At 41.2% G+C, this 27,491-nt stretch overlaps 1 protein-coding gene across 5 annotated transcripts in view; it reads right to left on the bottom strand.

Moving 5' to 3' along the window:
- Nucleotides 1-27,491, bottom strand: part of rnf152 (ring finger protein 152) — a 62,492-nt gene that overhangs the window by 16,793 nt on the left and 18,208 nt on the right. For 2 of the 5 annotated variants that reach the window (XM_085419203.1, XM_085419205.1), the window contains 2 exons: nucleotides 16,047-16,077; nucleotides 2,473-2,550 (listed from right to left, as the gene is read on the bottom strand). The gene's annotated coding sequence lies outside the window, so the exon portion shown is untranslated. Of the gene's footprint in view, nucleotides 1-739; nucleotides 953-2,472; nucleotides 2,551-16,046; nucleotides 16,078-24,344; nucleotides 24,436-24,749; nucleotides 27,287-27,491 lie in introns of those variants that run through there. The other 3 variants (XM_085419206.1, XR_014913386.1, XR_014913385.1) reach the window with 3 other exon arrangements.

Consider the following 27,491-nt stretch of genomic DNA (forward strand, 5'->3'; position numbering starts at 1 on the left):
GGTCGCAGTAAGTCCAAAAAACTCCCTCTGGAAAACTAATCAATGTTCCTCTCTGCTCTTTGATGAGAGGCATCTCTATCCTGAGAAAACATGCAATTTTTAAAGCAGAAAAAGGTCATCGCTGCGACTACAGCAGCCGGAGGCTCGATCTACATCTGCAGATTCAAATAAAGATCCAGGAGCTTGGAGATAAAGGCAAGCGCAGCAGCTCTGGCTAAACTTCAAAACAGCACTGACAGTTTTAATTAAGCTAATCTTCTTACAGAAATTATGTAAATGAGGATCACACAAATTATCAACTGTGGGACAATGGCACTGTTATTATTTTATGTTGTTTCCTGGAAGAAAAAAAAAGTTTGAATAATATTTCAAAAACAAAGAAAAACTTTCAGAGGTTAATGCAGTCTCCAGATGACTCATAGCTCATAATGTGCTTTTTTCCTCTCATGGCAGAAATCATTTAGTACCATCAGGTCTTCAAATGGAGCACATCTCGCTGCAGAATGAAACACTTCAATTCACTTATTAAATAACGGAGTTCACAGGTGAGGTGATGGCATTTAAGGACAGGTCGTGAGGCTGTGAGAAGACATTTGAGAGAACCAAAAAAAAAAAAAAAACAACCAGAAACCATAATCACAGGTGTATGAAGAAGAGCTTTTCTCTGTCTCTGTGTGTTTTTGCCCTGATTTGTGGGTTTTAAGCCTGACAGGAAGTGGTAAATAAGACTCTCTGGTACCTGAGATAATGCACCTCGACCCCGATCCCTCAGTATGAGCTCATTCGCACATCAGGAAGCAGCACAGCAGGAATTTGTGTGCGTGTTGGTGTAGGTGTTCGTGTGTGTGCGTCCATTTGCAGCATTTTCACAGCACAAGCTCTAAAAACTCCAAGCTTGAGTGTCTTTTAGAAGCTCGGCAGGAAAACATTCAGGGGAAAAAAAAGAAGAAGAAAAAAAGAACCAGTCGATTAGAGAGTCATCACACATATCGCCTCCTCTTCAACCTGCACCTTGGCTCGCACATCCATCGACGGCAGCGCTGCCAGCTAACGCTTTCAAGAGTCTGTCAGTCAGTTTGAAGTGCGTTTGGAAACCGTGGCACGTTGTTAGGAGACACGGGTTGTCATATCGTGGATGTTTTGTCAAAGACTCGCTCCGAGGGCGTCGGGGAAACGACCGGCGGTGGGAGAACTGATGAGGTGACAGCGGCATATTTTTAGAGCTGCCCTCAAACCTTTACATGTCACCTTGTCACCATTAACACCTCTATATCGTCGCTGGCGCTTTGACACGTTAATTATGGGCGAACCCAAACAAACGTCGTCTACTCCCACACGCATAAGAAAACCAGAAGAAGGCCTGAGGATTAATTCTGCGTATTTCAGTGTAATTTAATGCTTTGTGACAACTTAATTATTTCACAGAACGTAAACAAATATTTTCTTTTTGTTTTACTCAGCAGTAATTGCTGCAATAAACAAGGTTTACCTTATCACTATGAAGGAAATGAAAATTTTCATTTGGTAGAATAATGACACCAGCAGAGTTTAGACAGGTTTCTTATGATTCTGATTAGAGAAAGACACTAAATTGAAATCTATGGGAGAAATATGTGGCAAAAAAAAAAAAATAGTGGTAAAAGTATTTTGCAGACATGTGACCACTAACCAAATGAAATTACCTTTGGTCATGTGAGAAGAGAATAAAGGCCCAGAGATTAATCCTCAACCAGCAGTTAGCCACCGGTTGTGAGGGGAAAAATTTGCCTGACTGGTTCTGAGTGTTTGCTAAAACTGAGCCACACCAGACCAGTCCGTGATCCTGTGGCAACCAAAACTCACAAGAGAAACATTTATATTCCCAAACTGGTTTTCAAAAGCCTCCCTGTGATTGCGTTGGTTGCTAGCATATTGTTGCAAATGTAGTTGTAGCTTGAATGGAAGTGACTCAGCTGGTAGTTAATGAGATGTTACAGACAAACATGACAAACTACAGGTAACCATAGTTCATCAATTAATGCTTACAGGTACAAGCTTCTTAAAGCCGGTAAGTACGGCAATGTTATGCCCTCCATAACCTTTAATTCATGAACTATAGTTTGACTTTAATGCTTGTTCTCATTAAATGCAGCACTTCCTTCTAAATACTACACAATTTCTGTAGGACAGCAAGTTTTATGGTCAGGTCAAATATAGTCTGTATTTGCAATGTCTGAAATGTCAAATTCACTCTCATACACATCAGCTATCATTTCTAAAAGGGGCAGGATTGTCATGTTGTTCCTTCTGTCTTTTATTCTAAAAGAGAATGAAAGATAAACAAAAGACTAAATATAGTAAAGAGCAGAGCATAAAATTAGTGATTTCAAGTATGTAACTTATGTCTGACATGACCTAATGCAGAGAAAATAAAAGGCAAACCAGAGTCTAACTAGTGTCTTTAGGGTCTCTCGACAGGCAATACAAACTCACCCAGACAGAAGCGGATTCCAACTTATTCCGATCAGTCGTGGTGCCCAAATCACAAATGAATCAGGGCCAAAAGGATCGCTGTTAGGAGAAAAGGACAAAAGACAAACTGTCAGTACTGGCCCCGATTGAAGAGCTGCCTCTATGGAGGCCTGAATAAGTTGAGGGGTTAAAGCCTCAAAAGAGGAGTGAACTGATGATCCACTTCTTTCATATTTTGCTAAAGAATCTCAGGTCAGGCACACCTACAGTTTGAGGGGATCGGCCTCTGATCGCTGAAGAACTGCCAAAAATAACTTATGTCTATTTATGGCTTAATAACATCACTGGTTCCAACCCTGGTGTCCCCTCCCCCTGACATGTCCAGATGTCCAGATCACCAAATCTAGACCACAAACTCCTCAATCTGGGCTGAACCCAGCCACACTAAACACAAACTTTATTGTTTTGGTCTCTAACTAAAGCTCAACACCACTGCTGAGTGTTTGAATATGGATTTGCTATCCAATCACTCTTGATCAAGATCTAGAGACATTTAAACTTTTTTTTGAAAAAGGGAGCAATCCACAATGTTAAAACAAGTTTAATCATGGATGGGTACAGCTTAGCATTAATTATTATTAAAATAAAAACAAAATCATGTTTCAAACTCAACTTCAAACACAAATCTCATCTTTCCAGTAAAATAAGAAAAATATATTAGATCATAGCTGTCGGATAAGAAAATGTGAAACTCATCTTTACATTCATTATTAGCACTCAGACATGCCATTATCTGCTGTGTAATGTCCCCGACTCTTTACTAAGAGGCACTCCACAGATCCTGTGTTATCCAACAGCAAGTTCAACCTTCATGCATTAATTTCCTCTCTATAGTAAGCTGTATTTAAATGGTGGATTATTTTCCTTTTCAGAGTAACGCCCGTCCCATTAGCTGCGATCGTGTCAAACCGCCATTAAAGCAAATGCATAATAGCCAGTTTCCATTCAATGAAATCAAGGTTCAACATGCCAATGAAACACAGGAACATCGTTGTGAATTACATGAAAAGCCTCGAGGAGGATTGAGTGGCCTGAGATGGCGAAGTCGTAGGATGATGGAGTATGTGCTGTTGCCAAGCAATTGGTCCAAAGACAGATGTCAGAAATGAACTGCGTCCTTTACCAATGACAGCTCAGTAATCCATATTGTAAACAGGCATTAAAGTATATCTGATGGTTTGGGAAAATGTGGAAAACATCCCAGTTTTTGTCTTTTCATGCTTTTACTTTCAACACAACATTTATACACGTTTCATTAAAAATAAATAAATAAATAACTTCCTGCCAATCTTACTTCTGAAAAAGCTGTCAGGTTGGGGTTACACGTGTGAACAAGTTGGAATATTTTCTGACACAGGATGAAAAAGAAGCGTGTCCCACTTTGACACTTGCTCGAGGGTTTTTCTGTCTGGCATTGGCAACAACAACAGGTTGTTTTCCCTCCAAGTCCTTGCGGAAACGTGTAATGCGATTTCCAGTTCGGCTCACTTTCCCCTCTTGCTCTCCCCTCAGTAAAATTCAGCATGTGTCGAGTGGGATGGAGGGAAATAACAACAGGAAACTGTCCTCTGAATCCAGCTGTAAAGTGCTGAGAGGACGGTGGTAAATATCACCTTTAATTCCAGTGTTTTAAGGTACTGCAAAAAAAAAAAAAAAAAAAAAAAAAAAAAGGACTGCAAAATCCTATCTACTGATATGAGCGAACCATGAGTACTGATATGTAAAAGACCCCCCCGCTCTTCCATTGGCCATTTTGTTTCTAATTATGATCGCTTAGTCTTTTTTTTTTTAATCTCTTTCTAGTCAGTCTTCAAGTGAGGTCTTTTTGTATCTCATTATTTTTGTTTTGCATCTTTGTGGTTGTTCTGCATCTCTTCAGGGCTGGATTGCATCTTTATAGTCAGTGATTCATGATTTTCTTTTGTAACATGTTCTTGTTTTGCATCTTTTTATTGTTTCCTTATGTTCCTTTTATTTTTCCATCTTTTTGAGAAAGTTTTGAGGAAGTCTCTTGGAATGGTTTGATTCCTTTTGCAAGTTTGCTTTATATAGTTTACACCTTATGAAAGGGGTTAGTTACCACAATAAGGCAAAGCTTTTACTTTGAAGGCTAACAGGCTGGAGTGAATCTGAAAAGTGCAATCCAAACCAGAAACTGGAAACAGTGGGTAGCTTGTGAGTGTTTGCAGACAAATCAGTGTGTACCATGCAAACTATTGACAACCAAGCCTAAGCGAAACTGTCTAAATCAACTGCGCCAAGGTCAGCAACCACTTGAAAAATGGTTGGAAATGGGAATGCACATATTTTCCTCGGCCCCCAGAGGTTGCCAGGGGGTCACTGCCTAGATGACTAAGGCATTAGTTTGGTGTGCTCTAGTCTCCCATACTTTCAGCCAGAAAGTGAATAAACTCAGATTATAAAATGCAAAGTTAGACACTGTGAGCAACAATGTCACTTTTGGTAGCACACATAACATAACTGGCTTATCAAAGCTCTTAAACTGACAGCCCAACAACTCTTATCTTATCTTAAGACTCCAACCTCAAATGATGTGCACTGGCATCACCTACCTCAAGAGAAAATCTTATCAAAGAAGAACCAAAGGCCTTCGTTCCACATTCTGAACCTTAATCACGACTCAAAATTGTTCTTCATAGCAAGTAGGCTCCAAATATGTCAGGGTAAACCTGTCTTTTTGTTTCTGTGTGCTTGAAGATATTTTTCAATAAGCACCAGTCTCAGAAAGCTCTGTTTTCACCACCAATAACATTGACTTTCAGGCAAGATGATGTAACTCTATATTATAATCCTAAATCCTTTGAGTATAAACCAATTAAGACTATTTAATCCTTCTGTTTCAAGTGAAAATTGAAATCTTAAAAACAAGGAAAAGAAGAAACACCAGAACAGAGAGCAGAAATCTTTAAGTAGCAGCTGTGGTGTCTCTGGAAGGACAAAGGAAAGCTGCCTGTGTTGTAAAACTGCAAATGAAACAAAACTCCTCAAACACATTCTACATTAGGGAAAGTAAAGGCTATTGATTTGAAGGACTATGTGGCCAGTTTATAGATAAAAATGGGAAAAGCAAGTTAAACAGTATTTCATAAATTCGCCGCCTGCTGTGCCACCTGCGAACACAGTTTAGACTTTGAGGAATGGCCGGGATGTTGCCACTCTCCCTCCCCGTTCATCTCTTTTAGTGAGACAGACTGTGTTGAGGCTGAGCACATCTTTGGCACTCAGCCTAGGATAGAAATATTCCACAGAGGCCGATGTCAGCGTGGACACCTTCAGCTGGTGAAAACACAAAGCGAGTCAATACCCTGATTGGCAGGTAGCTCCTGAGTCACAGGTCAGGACAACTACTAATAAATCCATCAGGACGCAGTGCAAACCGATACAGTAACCTCTTAATCTCTTTAACGAGCCTTATCAACAAATAAATGGAAAGATACTGTGTCACCTTTAATCAATGGTAACATTCAGTTCTGTTAGGAAAAGGTGACATTATGGCCTTTTAGACTCATTTTTATTAATAAAAAGTCAATTTTACACATTTGTACTGTTTAATTCACCAAAACTTGTTTTGATTTCTCTAATTTCATCTTCCTTGCAGCCCCGATTTCCCTTTGTCCTCTAACAGCTTTGTTGGGGGCTGTTTAGTTAGTTTAGATTTTATGGCCATTCAGAATAAGAGAAAATGATCAGTGCATATATCTTTACAAAGTACTGTTACTGGAAGTAATGGCTCCAACCTAAGACATCTGATTGTAAATATATCATTGTACTAAGAGAAAGGACTCAAATATAAGACACCGGCAGACCACATAACAAAAGATGAGAATCCATCTGAGGTACGAGAAACAAAAAGGGTGCAAACACCCTGTTGATGCCAGATGTCAAAGGGAAGTGACCAGACTGGGTCAAGCTAACAGGACTGCAACAGTAACTTAAATAACCATTAATTTGAACAAAGGTATGCAGAAGAGCATCTCTGAATGCACAACATGTCAAACGTTGAAGCACAGTTTTAGCACAATGTGGTCCTCTTTTGCTATTACACTAGAGGACCACAGTCTGTTTCCTGTTGGGTGCCTCTCCTCTTGGGAAGAACAGAGGCTACAATTCAAAACTGGACAGCAGAAGACTAGACAAATATTGCATAGTCTGATGAATCTCGATTTTTGCTGCAACACCTGGATGGTAGGGTCATTTTTAAGATAAACAACATGGAAGTATAGATCCATTCCGCCTTGTATCAACACTTCAGGCTGGTGTTGGTGGAGCAGCAGTGTGTTTTCTTGACACTTTAGGTCCCCAGGTACCAACTGAGCATCTTTCAGCTGATAGCTGCTCATAGCAGGATAACACACCATGTCACGCAGCTGGTTTCTAGAACATTACAAAGAATTCAACATACACAAATGGCCTCCATAATCACTAGACCTCAATCCAATGTAGCACCTTGGAATGGAATGGAATGAGATATTTTCATCACAGATGTGCAGCTAATAAATCTGCAAATCTGTGAGAGTATCATGTCAATATGGACCAAAATCTTGGAGGAATACATACAACAGCTTGTTGAATCTATGCAATGAAGAATTAAGAAAGCAAAAAGAGATCAAAATTGGTACTACCGAGGTGTAACAAACAAAGTGGACAGTTACTGTGTTTACAAAGTGCACTAATTAGAGAACAAGACAGATACCAGTGCAAGGAAAGAAATAACAGCACGTGAGAACAGTTAACCAGAGGGAAGACAGAGACAGGAAGTAAAAGAGACAGACAGAAAAGTAACTGCGTAAAGAGAAAGGCAAAGGCACAGACATAGAAAAGACCGAGGGAAGCAAAGAAAAAAAATATATATTCACAATCCCTGAGACCATGACAAGATTGCAGCTGATCTCAATGAGTGGGAAGAACTGAAAGCTGTTCTTTCCACTCATCTACTTTCCAGCAGCATCAAGTGATCCTTGATGTTGCTGTGAAGCCTGCACAGAAAGTCCTGAATCGTGTTTTTGGTGCAACTGATAAGAAGAAGTATCTAAAAGAAAAAACACTATCAGATACTGTCAGGGATGAACTCTGGCACCCTCGCAGTTTATTTGATAGACTAAGGCATACATTGTATCACATTTCTGTAGAAGCGAGCTGCGAAATGAATGCAAGGTTATTACCTTTACATATATGAAATATTAGAACATGTCTGGCCGAGATAACAAGACTTGAGAATATGTTATGATCCCATTAAATCAGCAACCTGTGCCAACCAGAAAGGAAATATATAGTCTTGGTGTTTCCGACCTCAGACAGGGAACTGCGGCTTTGACAACTATTTGCACATCAACACACATCAAGAAAACGAAATGAAAAGAAAAAAACGGCTCAGCCTCGAAGCCTCTCCTTTTTCTGTAGAAGTGAAAACACGGGGCTGGTTTTGAAATAAGAAGCAGTCCTCAGTATGGGGACTGTAAAACAGCTTGCCAGCGCTAAAGAGACTCCTCTCCAGAGTAACCTTGACGTGCATAATTCCCACTTTAAGGGCAGCTTTCATTAGTTTCTGTTGCAGTCAGCCTCCAGAAAATGTCCCCAGATGTTGCCAAATAAAAAGGCTTTGATATTCCTACATGCCTTATCCCTCACTGGCAAGCTCGGCGTGTTTGCTGTGTTTAAAAAGAGCATGGAGTTGATGTGTCGGACAGCTGAGTAGCAACATCAAAGCCCCGCAGCTCTCACATATACAGGTTTGGTTTATACTAACACAGAGGGAAATTTAGAACATATCACTTACGCAATTTTTATACAAGCTAGATTACGAGTCAGATCTCAAACACACTTTTGCTCATTTGGATTACCCCTCGCATCCTATCAGCACTCACTTAAGATAATGGGCCCCGGTGGGGAGGATATAGGATGCACAGTGACTCTGGGAGCTTATGCATGTTAGTGAATGGGCAGGCGAGGCAGATAAAGGGCTTTAGAAAACAGACCAGTGGTGGCAATTTGACAGGATTAAAGCCTGACGGTGTGTTGTTCTCGTGGTGTCAGGTGTTGCTCGTTACACCCGAGCATGTCGGGGAATCGTGGTGTTGATCTGTGAGCATGTCGAGGTCATCTGAAGTCGTGGTTTAATCCTGCACTCTGGCACAAGGCATGGACGGACCCAACAAAGGCTGCGTTGTTTTTTTTGTTTTTTAATTCATGCCAGTAATCAAAAAGGGAGATTTTGACCATTTCTTGGTGGTAAAAATCTTAAAGAATGTGTTTTAGATCAGATCAGGTCTGTGGCTGCCTGTGATTCATTTAAGTACCACTTAATTTGCACAATAACTACCAGAGAGAAACATGTCAGAGTGACTAATGACTGATTGTCAGGATACAGTTGGCAGAGGTGTGTAAACATAATTTAGTGCAAATGCAAGCTTCAGAATGGAGCTGGGAAAAAAATACAGCAGTAATACAAAGACTCTTCTAACAACAACAGTTAGCTAACTAGCTAAAGATTATATGTCATGATGTTGCAGACACAGAGCACTGCTGTATGTTTAAGTATCCTTGGGGGAAGATGCTGAACCCTGAACTGCCCCTGATGAATCAGAGTGTGAGTGTATAAATAGTTGGTTAAAAGCACTTTAAGTTACCAGATATTGTGGGAAAGCACTACACATGTACCAGTCTATGAAATATTAGCACAGGAAAGATGCTAATCTTTGAAATATCAGCAAAGTTCAAGTATCATCGTATGGTAGGAGAGCATGCTGAAAATGGACCAAACTTCTGCCAAGAGCACGTCTGAGATTGATGACTGTATTGTTTTTAGGAGCTGACAGACGAAGCACTGTGGCACGTTTAATAAATGGCAATTTCATCCATTATAGGAGACACTCAGATGTGGACTCTTAAGCAAATGACTGTTCAGGAGATAAAAGGAAATAATGAAAGTCTCTACTGCAGTAAAAAAAATTCTCTAATAGTCTCAGCTGCTTGTTGTATTCTGGCCTAACGGGAGGTTAATCCATCTTGTATTACAATCCTTTGCAATGTAACAGAGAGTGGGGGGTAGTTAGTGGGAAAGACAAAGAACAACACTAGAGGCAGAGAGGCTCGTGTCATTGTCTCTACATCCACATGAGCTGAATGACGCACCTTTGACCTGTACAGACATCACACAGATACGACCGCTGACAAACCCCTGATTACCTCCACCTCCAGCACCACTCTCTCCTGTAGATCACCCCTCTCTTTAAAGCAGTGCAACACACAAGAGCCCCGCAGCTGAGTGAGCTACTATTAAAAAAGAAAAAAAGAAAAAAAAGGCAAATGTCAAACACAAAACACACAGACACACACAAACACACATATTGCACATTCACAGCTGACACGCTTGACCTTCAGTGGTGTCTCCTGAGGCCAAACATGTGAAAGGCTACCTGTGCACACATGCTTTCAAGGTGCCTTTGATGAAATTGGTTCAGCCTCATAGAGCTCCTTTTGTAAAGCCAATTCTCGGGCTTGGCAGTGGACAACCTGGGGAAACAATTGGTTTCCAGAAAGACCTGCAGCTGACAGAGAGAGCTGTGGCTGTAGTGGTCAACAACATGTAGCTTGTATTAAAAGAAACACCTCCATGGTAAGAGAAGCCAGGAGAACAGTCCTTTAGCCTGCAGACGTCAGGTGATATGTAAATATTATGTACAAAGATTTCCCTGTGTTTGAGTGCACCACTTTCTCCTATACACTGTGACATCATTGCAGTGGCTTACACCAAAGAGAAACAGTCACAAACCAGCCTGGATGAGATCCTCTAATTTGTCCTACGTATTCTCTCTTTTTTGGGGGGGGTGCAGAAAAATTTGAAATTTAAAGCGCATTTTGTAATTTTAATTGTAGCCCAATGTAGTATATAATAACTGTATAAAACAGACATGACCTTGTCTGATACAGTAGTAGATAATGTAGTTCTAATAGAAGTGGAGGAGTTTAAGTATCTCGGGGTCTTGTTCATGAGTGGGTGATTGACAAACGGATGGTTTACAGGAACGGTGGTAAAGAGAGCTGCTGACAATTTACCGGTCAATCTATGTGGTCATAGGGTAGTGATGGATGGATGAGCAGTGTATTCCCTGGCATAGAGCAAGAAGAGGCTGTGAGGTAGACCCAGGGCAAACCAGAAAGATTACGTTTTTCCCGTAGACGAGCTGGAGGCAGCTGTTGGTGAGAGGGCGGTCTGGAGTTTTCTGCCAGCTACTGCCGCCATGACCACAACCCAGAAAATCAGTACTAGATGGATGGATGAATGGATGGGTGGATGGATGAACGGATGGGTGAGTGGATGAACGGACGAATTGGTGGATGGATGGGTGGATTGGTGGATGAATGAATGAATGAATGGATGGGTGGGTGAGTGGGTAGATGGGTGAGTGGATGGATGGATGGATGGATGGATGGATGGGTGAGTAGGTGGATGAGTGAGTGGATGGACGGACGGACGGACGGACGAATAGATGGATGATTGAGTGGATGGATGGATGGATGGATGGACGGACGGACGGACGGATAGATGGATGATTGAGTGGATGAATGGATGGATTGGTGGATGGGTGGGTGAGTGGGTGGGTAGATGGGTGAGTGGGAGGATGAGTGAGTGGATGGATGGATGAGTGAGTGGATGGATGGATGGGTGAGTGGGAGGATGAGTGAGTGGATGGATGGATGATGGATGGATGATTGAGTGGATGGACATACGGATGGACAGATTTCAGCTGGTCATTTAGTTTATTTTAAGAGTTGACTGAAGAGGATTTGCGACCCAAATGCAATCAGCTGATTAACAAAGCATCAGAAAGTGACTCAATCATTAATTTCGTCCTTTGTAAGATGCACAGACTTCAGAGTGTTTGTGATGTGCTGCTTTTCTTTATCACACTTGCACAGCACACGCTGTTCTCGGACAGCAGCACAGGTGTGGATGGACGCTGGTGAGGAAAATGAGCTACATTAACACCTGCTGAGGCATTCTGCGCAGTAACCTAAATGTTAATGACTCGAGCAGTTGGCAAGAAAATGGACGGGATAACAAGCTCTGACGAGGCCTGTCGAGTTAATCAATGGCCATGACATCCGATGAGACCGTTGCAAAGGACCAGACAAACACACAAAGGTGCAGTCAATGAAGAGCACAATGTCATCTCAGCAAGTGACAGCTCAGCAGCCAGAAGTGAGAAGGAGGAAAACTGTTTTACAGAGTCAACGTCTGATGAAATGCACCACATCCACTCCAAGATTCCTCAAATGGAAGCAGAGTGGAGGGGGGTTTCACAGTAGGAGGATCGGTGTGTTACAGAGCAAATAAATCAGCCACTTGGCATCGAATGTCGTCAGACAGACTGCGGGCATGTTTCAATCAACAGGCCAAGGGACACACTGACAGCATGTGGGGGGGGGATAAAAAAATATATTTAAAAAAAGAGAGAGTACAACGAGCACGAATGAGATATGAGACGCCGGCAAGAAAGACATACATCAAGCTTGAAAACATCACCGGAGGATGAACTGAGTGAAGACAGTCCCACAAGACATGAATATGGGTCATATATATTTCTGGAGCTCATATTCGTAGCCATGTTAACTTGCTGTCACGCACACAGTTAAGCACAAAGTCTCATGAATTCTTTCGTATTCCCTTCATATGAACTCCACTACAAAAATGATCTGAAAGCAACTTTTATGGCAGTATGATATAACATAGCATACATGTTATACTGTAAGCTACAGTGCTTTAATATTAAAGAGCATTTAAGTGTCAATACATGGACAGAGATATGTGAAGCCATTTTAATGCAGTTCAATTAGAGGATTGGAGTGAAGAAGCTACATCAACACAATTATATTCATAAAAAAAAGTTTTAAATGGGGGCCTATTATGCTCATTTTTCATTCGTCTTGGACTCTAGAGTAGCTTTGCATGCTTTACAGTCCAAAGAAATCCTATTCCGTCCTTGACATCATATAAAAAATGTAAAAAATAAAATAAAAAAAATTGTGTGAAGCCAAAGCTTTAGGGATTACATCTACATAGGCTTACCTCATTATTTGAAACTTCAACCATGTTGCAGCAGGCCGTGAAGGCTCAAGCCATGTGACACGAGACTCACTGGAGAGCCAGCTGATGGCATCTCCAGTGTGTCCTCCTTACAGTAGCAAAATAGACGAACAGCAAAGGCTTGCTGGTTTCGCAGCAACTAAACTTTTTAACTCTACTGTGGAACATGTTATCAAAATTTGGAAAAATAAAAATAAAAAAAAATCCTAAGAAAATGCATCACCAAATATACCTGTGGAGTCATACCATGTAAAATCTGTGTAGGAAACACTGCATTTCTTTTCACACAGCCAAAAATACAGTCATGTAAGAAAGAAAGACTTCTTCAACAATGTCCTTTGGACAGGCAAGACCAGAGTGAAGATGCTGGGTGATAGTGGACAGCATCACCAACCACATCCTGTCAGTTGAAACACTGCACACCAACTGTCAGCGCTGTGGCTGAGGGGTGATGATTTGGGCCCGTTTTGCAGCCACAGGACCCGTACACTTTGCAGTGACTGAGTCAACCAAGAATTGAGGTGTTGCAATGACCCCGTCAAAGCCAGATATTAAGCTGGTTTAAATGATGTGACAAGATCTTAAGAGAGCTGTTGAAGGTAGTTCTAACAGCTGTTGAATCGTGGGGTGTAGTTGGTTTTTAGGATTATCACAACTTATTATTGTTACATTTAAATTTGAAAAACTCTTTGTGCGGGAAACACTGCATTTCTTTTCAGGGTTGCAGGCACGCAGTATATTCCATGAGTTTGGACTTGTCAGCTGGTATCTCGGAAAATAGAGCTATTAATGTGATTAACGTTGTAACAAAGTCCACTTTACCACAAAAATAATCTAACAACAAATTAGACGAAAGCATAAGCATTGGGAGTTAAACCCCACTCTCCTGGAGTGGATCCTTGTGGATTATTAATTATGTTTTTCTATCACCTGGTGTTCCCATACTTTAATTGTGAAACTCAAACTGAATGAGCTGAAATCTGTGTAACTGGTTGCTCCAGATGGCATTAAAAGAGAATTAACCATGAGTACTAATGGTGCACTCATGGTTAGCAGCTTGGTGGCCTTAAAAACACAGTTGGCCAACAAAAGATTATTACGGGTGAGCCAGCTTTTTCTGCACTGAGAGGAGATTCACTAAATGCATGACTGAACAGAGTAAATCTACAAAGCCATTTGAATTAGAGAAGGCTGGAAACATCTTTTATTCTTTGCTTCCAGTGTTCGATTTAGTTAGAGCTAATGGGCATAATTTATACATGAAACACCTGCCTGGTCCAGCATGAAGTAAACACAATCAGGGGAGGCCACGTAAGGACATCCGTGGATGCCTCCAGGATTTCAAAAACAGCAAGTCCATCTAAATATTTCCTGAGAGGACTTGAGAATTTATCAGTACCACTTACAGATTCAGTGATTATCAGACCTGCAGCTCACAAAATGAAAACTCCACCTGCACATAGTTAGCAACTGTTTTCCACCTGTGATTTTCTTTGTCAGCAAAGCTGAAAACCATTTATTTTCCCAGAAAATCAAGCAGGAAAGCAAGGAGGTGGTTTGTTTGATCTGTCAGCCGGCTCCTGCTTTCATTCAGGCCACCCGAGGAGTGGACAGATTATCATCGGCAGGAAGCAGAGCAGCAGGATCGGTTCTCAACCTGCCGAGTTTAGGCCTCGAGATGTAGGCAAAGCTTTGCTTTCATCAAATACCTCGCAGAGAAAACCAATCCCAAAAGCTGCAGTCTGCCATAGCAGAACTGAAGAACTTATTACTGCAAAATGGTAAAATTATAAGAAATAATGGCAGCAATTTTAAGATATAACCAGTGTCTAGTAAGAATCATGTAGTTGCATGAGTATGAAGATGCTTTCACAGAGAAACTGAGTTCACGTCTCAAAAAGTTGCACTTTCATTTCAGGCTGAATTGAGACTCATCATGATCTCTGTAGCTGAACTTCACATGCCCGCAGCTCCAGACTCCAGTATGAGTCAACTTTAATGCCCAGAGAAATCCTGCAAGGTGACATCAAGTGCACGTGAACACAGCACGCTTACTTTAGCTGTCCCCGCCAGACTGTGAGGCTTTAAATCAAAGAAAACCACAAGCGTGATGCTCGCACAAACCCAAAACCCTGCCAGCACTCACAACTTCTCAAATCCAACTCATCCTTTCCTGCAAGCAAGAATGTGTTTGTACTGTAACACGTGCCAGATTTTTATTTGGAGGGAACCCATGTTGTTGTAGTTAACAAAAAATGAATGACACATCTCATCAGCCTCATTTTGTGATTAAGGCTGATTAGCTCGTTAGATTTTTCCACAGAAAAACAACACAAAAAGGCAAATTAGCTTTTTGTGCAATCAGTCATTTTTGCAATCATATCAGGTACCAGCATGCAGTTTGTACATAACATATTGACACAATATTGGATAAGAACTCTTTTTAAAAGTGAACTTTTAGCTCTTTGTGCAGCTCATCTCATCTTCTGTCAGAAACGAGCAGTTTTCCTGTCTCCTGTTTCTTCAAATCTCCCTCCCTCAGACTCTTTGGAAATCTACTTTGGGGTGGCCCTCCTGCCTTTACTCTGTGGGTGTGTCATGCTTGCAGCATGGCAGATTATATTACAAAATTCAGCACTTGTTATTCAGACAAGTCTATGCAATGTCCATGTGCTCTGCAAGCGTTGCATCATCTCAGTGCAACTTGCCTGTTTATTAAACTTAAAGTGTTATAATGAAACCAAAATTGAGATTTTTTTTTTATTCTTTTTCGCAGTGAATAAATGTTTTTATTTTATTTATTATTTGTTTATTTTGAGTATCGCCATCACAATTCCCCAACTCTCTGTGAATGGTCCTCATGGCCAGTGATTAATTGAGTGGACAATTTCCATATTAATGATCAAAAAAACTGACCTCACAGCCCTTTGTTCTTTAATTGGGCTGGTTTCAGTCATTCTGCAAATGTACTGTTTATAAGCTTGGGGAAACCTGCAGTCAGCTGAAACTGAAGAAGTCACTTGGATGAGCGACAAAACGTTTCTTCCACTGAAAACGCCCCAATGAACAAAATCAACGTTTTAGGATTTACTTACCTGGATGATTGAGCATGCATCAAGAAAAAGATAATAATGAAAACCAAAGGTACACTTGTAAAACTAATGGGAACCATCACTGAAAGTCAATGAAAGAATTGGGAATAAAATAAAATACTTTTTAATATAAAAAGTAGTCCAGTGAAATTAATAGAACCTAAAGGTTACTATGAAATAAGCAGAAATCATCCCTGTTTCTCAAATTTTTTTTAGCATGCTGCATTTCACACATCATAAGTTCACATCTGAAATGCAAAATGTTAATTAACAATTACTAAAAGTTAAAAACACAAGGGCACAAATCTAATTCTACTTAAATAAACTTCACTCACCAGCGTCGTCAGAGTCCTGTGTTTATTTTGTCTGAAAAAAAAAGAAACAAAAAAATTCATCTTAGTGTCATTTTTTATATAATCTGCTTCAGGAGCATAAACTGTATATAAAAGACAACATAGCCACCAGGCTGTCACCCTTTGTGTGAGAAGGTAAATTACTATGAATTGCACAGGTACAAAGAACAGACAGGGAAACCTGCAAATTACTGCTAAGTAACAGACCAATAAAATATGAGAATTTCACACATCAAAACTGAAGCACAAACATTTAGGATGGTGTGTATCACACAAACCAACCACAAAATCAGTCAATCCATTAAAAGAGGTCCACAGATTAGTGAGCTGGCAGATACCAGTCAGTCAAATACACCACGTCCCTACCTCCAGCATCAAGATCAGAGTGATCATGAAAAGGGAAACTATCGAAAAACAGTTTTTTGTAACATGCTTTGTCTAAATGTCCAAATTTTAACCTGGGAGTCTCTGGGGATTCACTCACTTTTGGGGCCAGCCTCAGGTGGCCACTAGAGGAACTGAAATTTCTGGTAGGTTCAGGTCTAATTGCTGCTGCTTGTTCAGGAGGTACACGGCTAACCGTCTGGAAAGCAATTCAGACAAGAGTGCTGGCTTAAGGCTCACTAATTAGCATGATTTCTTTTTAGTTTTTATAAGCAGTTAATATAATTTTATTAGTGGGATATAACCTTTTCCCAGGTGTAAATGAGTACCGCCCTCCAAATACCACCTCATCTCTTAGAGAATTTAGCAGGTGGATGTCCTTTCCAGCCACTGTGTGGATTAACAGCACCAGCTGCAAAGTGCTGAATGTGAATGCAGTCCCGCTGAGGAAGCAGCTAGCTCGACAGAGATATCAATATGGACACCTGTGGGCCCTCCTGTTGCCATGACCACCAGCAACAGCTGCAGCAGAGTCACTCTATCGTCACCGGCGGCCGGTGGGGGAATCAGCACTTCCTAAACAAATTAGTCTGAGGAAAACTGCTGAGGCCCGAACCCTTTAATTACATCAACCCCAAACCAAATTATACGCAGACTCTGTAATAACTAATGCACATCAAACAAGCCCTCCTCCTCTTCCTCCTATCCCACTCAAGCTTATGTGTGGAACATTTATATCGAGGTGTTCATTCCCAGAGGAGAGACGCAGAGAAATGTCAAGACAAAGGAGACATGGCTTCTCCTCCCTCCCTGGCCTTTTCGCTTCGCGTTCTATCACTCTCTCCATTCTTTTCGCTCCCCTTCCTCATTCATTCTCCATCTCCTTCTCCCTTTATCCTGTCATCTACATTGTGGGGAGCGTCTTTCGCTCCTTCGAGCTTTGGCTGTGTAAGCAGAGCTGGCGAGATGAGAAGAAGCAGCGCTGTACTCTGAATAGTGAAGCACAATAGGCGAAGAGGTTTTGCAAGGAGAGAATTAAAATTCTGCCACCGGTGGAGCAAAATAAGATGCCACGTGTGTGTCTGTGAGGGGAGGGGTTTAAAATGAAATGAAATGTGTTTTTGATAGAAGAACTTCACTCTCTTGGAAAGAGAGCTTTCAAAAGTGAACAAACACAAGGTTTAGAGGGAATGGAAAATGAGCTAAAGCAGACCAGACACATTTAAGTCCTTTTTCTCATTGTTTTTTTTTTTGTTTTTTTTTTATAAATACAGCTAAATGTGATCTTAAGAAAAGTGCAAGACAGAAAGGAGGGGGGGGAAAAATCGTTCATCTTTCAGTCCACACTTCATCCATGTTCTCATGGAGAGCACCAGCTATAAAAAGGCCATTCATAAAAAGGCAGGTAAATACCATCAATCAAAGGATGCATGCAAATTAAGGTCAATGAGCTCCTCATATAATGCAAACATCACACTGAGCTCTTACTACTGGGAGCAGAATATTAATAAGTACATGTATAGTGTACACAGGAAAAACCTGCTCACCAAGGATAATAAGGTCTTTAAGGGATGTTAATATAAAACATGTGGCACCTTCATAATAGTCTCAGGTGACTGCCTAGCTTTAAAAACAGTACATCCTACTATAATGGTTAAGTGGACATGTTGTTATGTAGCGCTTTTCGACTCTACCTGAGCACTCAAAGAACTTTGTACAACATGCCACATTCATCCATTCATCCAAGCACTTTTTTTCTATGTTTAAGTTCTTTTTATCTAACATTTACAAACATTCAGCTTGGGGTTGATTTCTTGCCCAAGAATTATTGGCATGGAGACTGAAGGGAGATCGAACAAATAACCTTCTGATTAGTAGACAAGTTATTCTACTTCCATATAGTCATATCATAATCATCATTGTAGTATATGTATGTATGAATATTTGTGTGTCTGTACCTTATGTCCTCCTTAATTCATGGGAAAACTTGCACAAACATCGTCGTAAATACAGAGATTGATACAGTGAAAAACACTATAAATCTCTCTTATTTTATCTTCTCTTTTTAGGACAACTCTATAGAGTTGTTGTTTTTTGGTTTGTTTTTAATAGCTTATCCATTTCAATACTGGAGTTGTTGCTTGGCTGCTTTCAATGACTAGTCTCCCGACCACAGATAGTATAAAGGTCTTTAAAGTGAAGCTACCAGGGGCCAATAACTGTGGTTGTAAAAGGACTTCGGCCCTATAGATGTTTGTGAGAAAATGGTCCTCAACCCCTAGGTCAGTCAAGTCCATGGTGTCAGTCACCAGGATATACTCCTTATCTAATCACCTCTCATCAAGAAGTGGTAACATCTTGATGCAGTTTTCTCTGTGGTGGGGTTGGGTGGACTGTCCAGGGCTCTGTGGAGCCGGGGGGCGCTACTGCACTGGGCCCCGGTCTGATGGGCCTGGGCCCCCCTTCCCTGGCGGGTCGCGGAGGGTGGGAGTGCCTACTGGGGTCAGCGGGGGAGCTGGCCCCAGGGAGGGGTTACCTGCCCCTCCCTTCCTTCCCTCCCCATCTCCAGCTGCCTCCCTCTTCCCGCTCCTCCACAACCACCCACACATGAAGGGCCTTGGAGTGGGGGTATGTCACCAGGGTGCAGAGGAAGCTACCCCCCCCCCCCCCCCTGTCCCCTTCTGGCTGCCTCTGCCTCAATTTTATCCCACAACTTAGACATTCACATTATTCACACTCTCATTACACATACATATAGGATCTTGGGGGTGGGCACAATCACGGAGTCCAAATCACCATCAGGGTGTATACCTCACCCCTGACGTCGTTGCCCACCTCTCAATTTTAAATACACTTAGTCATTGAGGGCTAGCAGGAGGGACTATGCGCTTACCTGCTGCTCCTTGGCAGGTAGCTCCATGCCCTCCTGGGTTTTAATTGCACCTTAGAACACATATGCATCAACACTACAATGAGCGGGTGGAGGGAGGTTTGGAGTCTTCTCCCACCCCCATTCTCTGCGGCCTGCTGGAGCGGGAGGGCTAGTAGGAGGAGTTGGCCGTCCGACTGCGGTCTGGGGTGTGGGGCCTCCCTGCTGCTGCGGAGTCGGGGTGGTCTGCCTCTCCCCACCGCAGGGAAAAGGGTAACACCACCTGGGTCTGGGTGCAATTCCCCCCTCCAGGGGCAAGGGTACCTAGACCCGGTTTGTAGAGTACGCTTGGGGAGTGTGATTGTGTGTACAGCGTCTCTTTATGTCTGTCTCCACGTTGGTTGAGTGTGGAGTGAGTGCATATGAGAGCATGAGGGTGGGAATGGATGTTTGTGTCTGTGTGTGCCTGTATGTCTGTGTCTATATGTCAGGTTGGGTATCAGGCGCCACCTCTCTGGGGACACCTCAGGCCCTCCAAGGTTTGGAGGCCTATCTCCACCCACCACCACTTCCCCTGCCGGTGGCGGACTCCCTCAGGTGTCGGTGTGTTGGTGGTTCTTTGTGTCTGGGGGTGGGCGTCCGGGTACACACCGGCTCACTCCTTGGCGGCCGCTTGTCGGGGCCTGGGGCCTGGGGCTCGCTCGGGCCCCTTTGGAGGTGGGGTGCCCCCGGCCTCTCGGCCTGGGGCTCGGTCACTCAGGCACAGCTGGGGGCCGGCGGAGCTCACGGGCGCGTCACTGCAACTCCCCCTGACTTCTGCTCCGCGGCTGCTGGGCGAGCCCTCATCTGGGACTCTCCTCAGCTCTTACTGGGACAGTGGCGCGGCTGCCCCTCTGTTGGTCTTCCATGGTCTCTTGTGTTCTGGGGGCCTCTGGATGTCTGGAGTTTTGATCTCCTCCATACCCGCTTCACACCCTGGAGGACGGGGCTGTGGCCCCCCCACACTCCCTAGCAGATCATTACATGGAGAAACCTTTGGAATGCAAGCATGCTGATCCACACAGGTATGCACACATGGGTATTCACAGACGCGGACTAAAGCTTTCTTGGCTGCTGCCTCAAAGCACACTGTGCGCTGTCTATCTTGCGTGCTGCACAATATCGTTTATTATTTAGTAAATATTGATATCTATGACTAGCTAGTTTATTGTGATGGTGCTTTGTTTTCTCTATTATTATGTTACTCTTTGTTGTTTGCTGTCTCCTCTGTTTGTTTTTTTTTGTTTGTTGTTTTTTTTTTTTTTTCTCCATACAGGTGACCCAGGAGTTCTTTTTTTTTTCTCTCTCTTCCCCCCCCTTCTCACCGTCTCTTCTCCCCTTTGGTTTTCTTTCTTTCTCTCCCCCTCTTTCTCTCATTCATTCCCCCTGTCCTATTTATTAAAAAAATAAAAATAAAAAAAATAAAAATAAAAAAGAAGTGGTAACATCCCTCTTTTTATACTACCTGTGATTCCACTGGAGGCCGTTTTTGGCTGCAATTCTAGTATTTTATGCATCTGTTGCTTAGCTAACTAGGAGATATGTACATGGCAGCATTGAAACTGCAAAACATGTTTAACTGATGTGTGGTGTAGAGATGTGGACATCCATATATTACAGTCTGTTTTACACAATGCTGATTTAACCAATAAAAAGAAAGAAAGTAAAGCACCAAATTCTCTGTTTTAAGTATATTGCAACTTTATTTCAACCGAGATTTTTCAATATTGTGCGATTATAACTTCACTGATTATGCTAACTTTGCAAACTCCACCTGTGTTATAAAGATTTGAACGTTGACATTCTATCAGAGCAAGCAAGGCAGGAAGTGCTTGTGCAGTGGACTCTAAATAAATAGGCCTAAATTAAGTGAAAGAAATCTTCTTTCATCTCAAACAGTATTCTGTCATAAAGCTTCTCTCATCCCTCATCGCATCTATCCTTTAGATCTCTGCCATCTTGTGATTGCAGTTGGATATTGTCTCTGGAAGCAAACTTGATTACAGAACTACTAAAATCTCATGGACTTGTCTGTCTCCATCTCCTATTAATAAAAGCTTGATTGCACATGTGAAGTGTGGATAAACCTCTGGTCTGTGACGGGAGACTGTCGGAGATTAGCATGCTAGCTAAGCCACTGCTGGCTCTGCTTTCACTGCTCTCAGATCAGTTACCTTCTGTGCTTTGTGTGAAACAAAGCTAGCATTGGCAAGTAAACAACTGCTTTCATTTATCGTTGTAACAAATGAGCATTCTCTCACTGACCACCTCGGCCAACTTGTATGACGTAACCAACTTAATAACTTGTTATAATTGTTTGATTAGCAGCTGTGAAACCACTTGGTTGGCCAAAATGTACAAAGTTTAACTTAACATGGTTGTTGTTTTTTTTCTTTTTAAATAAAGTTATCTGTGTTTCTTAGCTCTCATTGCCTTTCTGTAAAAGGTACCACATGCCTCTGAATTGGTTGTCACAAAAAGGTTCCAAAAACTATCTTTCTAGAAAGCTGGTTTTTACATGATTCCTTGTGTATATTTGCCATTCTGACAGATCCAAAGTAAATACATATATTAGCTGCCTGGGATGGCCATTTTGCTGCCTGCATAAGAGGTCACCGTCTGGGGATACTTCCAAGCAGAGGTGGTAAATGCAAAGTTAGCATGAGCCAAAAGAGCCATTTAATGGGAACTACGTCATAGTGTTTATCTTGAAAACATTACGGCAACATGCAGGCACTAAGGCAATTAATTACTGAATTATACCATGCTGTTGCACAATGAATGCAATAAGCCCTCTGGGCTTTTTTCTCATTACCAGGTACACACTGTCCTACACGGGCGAAGCAGGGGAGGCTTTTAATAACATTTAGTATTCAGATTAAACCGTTGTACGCAGCCAAAGCTACAGCTTCCAGGGTTTTGGCTCCAAAGTAGGATCAATTTACAATCCAATTAATTCAAATTGTGTGGAAACATGCTCACAAGGAGGAAAACAATCGGCTGTCCCATTAAGGCAAAGACAAATGAGGGTTTGGAGCCGAAAGAGAAGAGACACCTGATGCGTTTGACATGCCTGCTTTCATTATTTGGTTTACTTCCAATACAACAGGCTTTTAAAATAATATATGCATAGTAGGAGTACTTTTTTCCTTTTTACCTAAAAGCCACTGATGGGCTCCAGTTGGATTTGATCTGGATTTGAAGTGCGCTTCAAACACAATGTTCAATTTGCCTGTTAAAAATAAATAAATAATTTATTACAGCTCATCAAAGACTTGCAGCAAATAAACCATGATGTTTCCGAGAAAGCGCAAATGATACGCATCTCTCACAGCAGCAAGAGCAACACTGTCTGAATGTTTAAAAGCTGTACACAAAAAAAGACCACAATATAGATCCACTGCCTTCAAAGCAGCTGGTCAATCATGTTTAGCCACTCTTTCCTGCTCTTTAAATGACTTGTCATCCTGTCTTTCAAACCTGCTGTGAGCCACACACAGCTGCAGATCACCAGCATGACCTTTAGAAAGATTCAGGGAAATTCATTAACGAGCCTTTGATTAAGTCGTTTCACGCTGGCAGAGTTTTTCCTTGATGGGAACCTAAATAAATAATATACCACTTCCAGCTGATGTGTCCTTATTAAGCTCAAAATAACACCAACATAGATAACTTAATCAGTGATTTGTGAGCAGATCATCTTAAACTGGTTTCTTGAACATGACAATGAGTTCACTGTTCTCAAATGGCCTCCACAGTTACCAGATCTCAATCCAATAGAGCAGCTTTGGAATGTGGTGCAATGGGAGAGCTTCATCGTGCGTGACTGTGTGACGCTATCATGTATCAAAACCTCCAAGGAACGTTTCCAGCAACTTGTTCAATCTATCCTGTGAAGATTTAAGGCAGCACTCAAGGCAAAAGGGAAGTCCAACAAGGTACTAGCGAGATGCACCTAATGAGGTGGTTGGTGAGTGTATAGATTTACAAAACAGAAAATCATCTTTGAGGAAAAAATAACATGCAAAACCTACAAGCATAGCATTCATATGTTAAAAAAAAACAACAACTTTCTTTCTTTTTTTTACCAATTGCCCAGAGCTGTTCGATATAACGATATATATATCGGATGACGATATAAAGACGTTGACCGTTTGTTTCTTTCATGGTGTCGCAAAATAAACTGTTTACAGCTATATTTTTTCATCGCTTTGACGGTCACTGTAGTAGCTATGTTAATTTCTTAAAGTTCCCCCTTTCTCTTATATTTAAAATAACTACACTACGGACGGACAAACGGCTGTTTTTACGCTTTGTCGTTAGCAACAATGAAGTTAAACCCAGTGTGTGGCTCCGCCTCCGCTTATTTATTTTCCACATAAACCTTTCACAATAAAGCTGAAGATCCTGTTGAGACCCTGTTGAGACAGAAAGACCAGTCAAAACAAATCGAGGACCTTATTCCTAAAGGAGGGGCTATGTATATGTCTTATATTGGTATATGGGATTTTTGTCATATCGCACAGCCCTACAATAGCCACCAAAACCCTTAAAAGGACCTTTTCTACCACCTTAAGCAGTCAACGTTAAAGACTTCCAAAAATGCATACTTGTCTATTTAATTGATTGCGATCTTAACATGTTCATAAAAATGAACGTATTCTGTACACATCTGCAAAAATCTTTGAATCAAAACAACGCTTCAGGATTTTGCTTTTAATCAACTAAAACCTGCATATTTAAATGTATAAAACAAGAAAACTATAACATCTTGACCCACAGCCACACTAAGCTCTATGTTTGTGTGTGTTTAAAGTGGCATAGTGGCATTGTAAAGCGCTTTGGGTGCCTTGAAAAGCACTATATAAATCTAATCCATTTTATTATTATTATAAAGTGTGTGCATCAAAAGGGTCATTTCATGCTGCTCCACATGCAACCATCAACCTCCCCATCGGCAAGGTGCTGGGCAAAGCCTCGCCACCCACCATCGTGATCCACAGCCACTGAGACGTCTAATGCAGCAGAAGGGAAGGCGGCTGGGCCCAGTTTGTCATTCTGTTTGAGCGCTGACTCAGACTTAAAAACAGGTAGAGGGAAAAAAGGAAAAGAGGGATTAAAGTCACTGTAGTGCTTCCTGGCAGCAGTAAAGACACATTAGAGGCCAGGTAGATGATTTTTGCGAGATGGAGTAAAAGACGGTGTAGGAATGCTGCTGCAGACTCCCTGGTTTTCACTGCTTTGCTAGTCATCTTCTGGAGAGCATGTGTGAAATTCTCATAAATGTTCCCTTCCTGTTGTGGACTGCATAAAAAGCAGTACATAATATCAGCATATATGACAGACTAGTCTATTAATACCAAAACCAATCACATGTGTGACATCTAATCTCAGGAATGACTCCTTTCTGGGTGAAAATGAAAGAAAAGAAATAAAAGTTATTCATTTGAACATCCTCTCCACCTCCAACCCTCCACCCATGGCTTGTTTTATGTCCAACAATGATCCGAGGAATGGCTGCCAAGCATATAAATCTGGCTACGAGGACAGGTTCGCTGGCAGAGCTGAACAGAGTGAGCACTGGGGAATCCAAAAACAGTACATCTTTATTACCGTTAAATAGCTGCAGCATAGAAAGACTTGACTCAAAATGTGGAGCAGTGGACTAATGATGAAGGATGGAAGGGAAGGCTGACTGGCATCATCTGGCGCAAAGCTCAGTCACTCATACATGGTGGATTTAAAAATAAAAAATAAAATAAAAAACCTCCAATGAAAACAAATTTTAACATGAAATTTTGAATCATGAAATATTTTATCCCAATATCACACATCACTTGGCAAATCCAGCTGTAAAGCATCAATCTGAACATGTTTGATAGATCTGACTGAGAAACCAAGGACACTAGACACTCGTAGGCTGACAGCCTGTCTGTAACATGGCAAAGCATATCCCGCTTTAAAAACATGAACATCACGTTGCTTTGGCGTTTACTGAGGCCAGGGATCAGTGGAGCCCAAGGACCATTTTTCCCCAAGATTTCTGTAAACCAAAATAACCTTTTGCAGTGGCTGCACCTGCTAGTCATTAGAAAGAAAGCAGATTTATGGCTCTTCTGGATTGCCCTAACCTTTTAGACCCAGAAGACACATCAAATAGTTACAATACAATAAAATTACATGTGTGATTGTACAATACAAATGTCTAACTTCCCAGAAAAACCACAATAATTTCACATCAAACATACAAAGGCGTCTTTACATCCAATCTAATTAATGATTTGTATAAACCACCTGCCTTAATCAGACAGAAATTTCGCTCCAAACAAGTGTGATCAGGTCAGTATCTTCCAACTAGTGTGTTTACATTAAGCTTTTTTTTTGGTCAGGCTTTTGATCTGGTTACTCGTTTCCATGTAAACATGGCTGCTTTTTGTTTTAAAGCTTGCTAGTCAACTAGATGATTAAATATTGCTAAATACTAGTCAGCTAGATATTCATATTTAATGGATGTTTTACACCAGTAAACTGTTGCTTCTAAGTTTTTATAATGCCATTGGCGACTAACAGAGGGATATCCAACAGAAACAAGCTCCCCTCCATCTTTCTGTGAGAGGAAATTGACAGCGAGTTGGAAAATAAACATAGCAGAAGCATGAACCAGCAAGGATCTGCAGTACTAAAATGATGGAATCAGATTTTTACTGATATTTAAACACTCAGTTGGAACAATGTCTATGTGGAGCAATAGAACGTTAGCCACACTCTGCAAACTGATCTAGGACAGTGTGTTTGCAATGCCACCTACGGCAGAAAGTGCAACACATTTTAGCAACTTGATCTGATTATTAAAGAATGTGACTGATGGTTTCAAAGGGCTCAGAAAAATACACAATATTTGTACAGTCAATCTTTCATCTAGTAGCTGAGCTCAATTTTAGCCATTTCGTGGAGATTAGTTGACTTGTCGATTTTTTTCTCCTGTTTTCATGGGCAGTAAAATACCTGCTGTTGTCTATTAGTCTTTTTTTAAAATCAACTTTGATGTCCAAACTACTTTCTTACAACACTGTCACCACTTTCTCTGCTTGGAAATGGGGTTGTATCAGTGTATAAATGGTATGAAAAGTGTATGCAGATTATAGAAATCTGTTGGTTAAAGAGCAAAATAGGCCAGTGTATTTTTTTTTCTCCACAATACACGATATATATCATGATATGTTCAAATAACCTCCAAAAACAAATGTTATTCTCAACCATATAATGCCCAAAACTGCACTGGCATCCTCATTCAAATCCAAAATTCAATATTTTTTCCTACTTTGAATTAAAAAAAAAAAATAAATCAAAATGAGTTTAAATGTTTTATTTTAACCATTTTGTAACCATCAGCTGCACACAGGGGTTTTCTCAAATTACAATATTGTCACAGTGCATCTCTTTGTGTGGTCAACACTAGACATTTAACAAAAAAATGTTTAAAGCAACAAAAAGTACACCAAGTAAGAATTTAAGAGACAAAATAGAATAATTCAAAATAAAAACATTTGACATTTTCTTTGGTGTGTGGGAAGTTTAAAGCAGGAGCTTAAAGCGGAGTTTAAAGCATTCTTCATTTTGCAGTGGATGACTTTTCAGGTGGTAGAATAAATTCATGGTACTCTTACCTTTAACAAAAATAGTTTTATGGCATTTCTTGAAAATTATTACATTTTGTTCAACATTCTTCTTGTGAAATCCAAACCACTGCCAGATTATTGATCCAGTGCTGTTTCTATTTGGAACTAGCTCATCTGACTCCTCTTCAGTTAGTCTCATTCCCTCGCTCGTCTGAAAGGGCTGTTGTCGCCATTTCCCCCCCCCCCCTTATCTGGTAAACACGTGTGGCAGGCAGAACATTTTCCGATTAGGCGGGGGGAGGTAGTGATGCCTTCGCAACATGTGGGATTTAAAAAAAAAAAAAAAAAAAAAAACCCTCAATGAATTACATGCAGTCCCAAATACATCTAGTAGATACGATATATTGCCCACCCCTAGGCCAGTGTGCACATTTAATAAATCCAATGGTAATTTTACATATGCACTTTTTTGTTTTGCAAGATTTCGATGCACAAGGTCTCCAGGAATAGGGACAG

The sequence above is a fragment of the Rhamphochromis longiceps genome, linkage group LG9, assembly GCF_057381845.1.
Source record: "Rhamphochromis longiceps isolate RC_006_pf linkage group LG9, R_longiceps_female_GT1.1, whole genome shotgun sequence".
NCBI lineage: Eukaryota > Metazoa > Chordata > Actinopteri > Cichliformes > Cichlidae > Rhamphochromis > Rhamphochromis longiceps.